Genomic DNA, 500 nt, shown 5'->3' on the forward strand with positions numbered 1-500 from the left:
GGGGCCCGGCGCGGGGAGGACGGACGGACCGGGTCGCGCTCTGGCTCCGCCCCTCCGCATGGCCACGCCTCCTGCGGCCCGGTCCCAGCGAGCGCCGTCGGCTCCTCCCTGATTGGCCCCACCCTCGAATGGCCACGCCCCTCCGTGTAGCCACGCCTCTGATGGTGCTCGTGGCCCCGCCCCTTCGTGGTGGCCCCGCCCCGGGCTGTGGTCTCTGCGGGCCGCCTGCGGGGCCATCCTGGGGTGGTGTCAGGGCTATCCTGGGATGATGTGTGTGCGGGGGGGTCCCTGCAGTCGGGCCGGGTCTCCTCCCTCCAGGCTGCCCGCAGGCGCAGCGCCTCCCGTTCCTCAGCTTCGTGTGATCGCTGGGAGAGACAGGCAGAGCCTCGGCCGGGTCTCTGTGGGGGAGAGGCGACTCCGCCTGTAATCCCGGCCGGGACGCCTTCAGTCCCCCGCACGTCGGCCCCTGGCAGTACGATCGCGGGGGTGGGGATAGGGGA

This window comes from Dipodomys ordii, unplaced genomic scaffold (assembly GCF_000151885.1).
Source record: "Dipodomys ordii isolate 6190 unplaced genomic scaffold, Dord_2.0 Scaffold15, whole genome shotgun sequence".
Taxonomy (NCBI): domain Eukaryota; kingdom Metazoa; phylum Chordata; class Mammalia; order Rodentia; family Heteromyidae; genus Dipodomys; species Dipodomys ordii.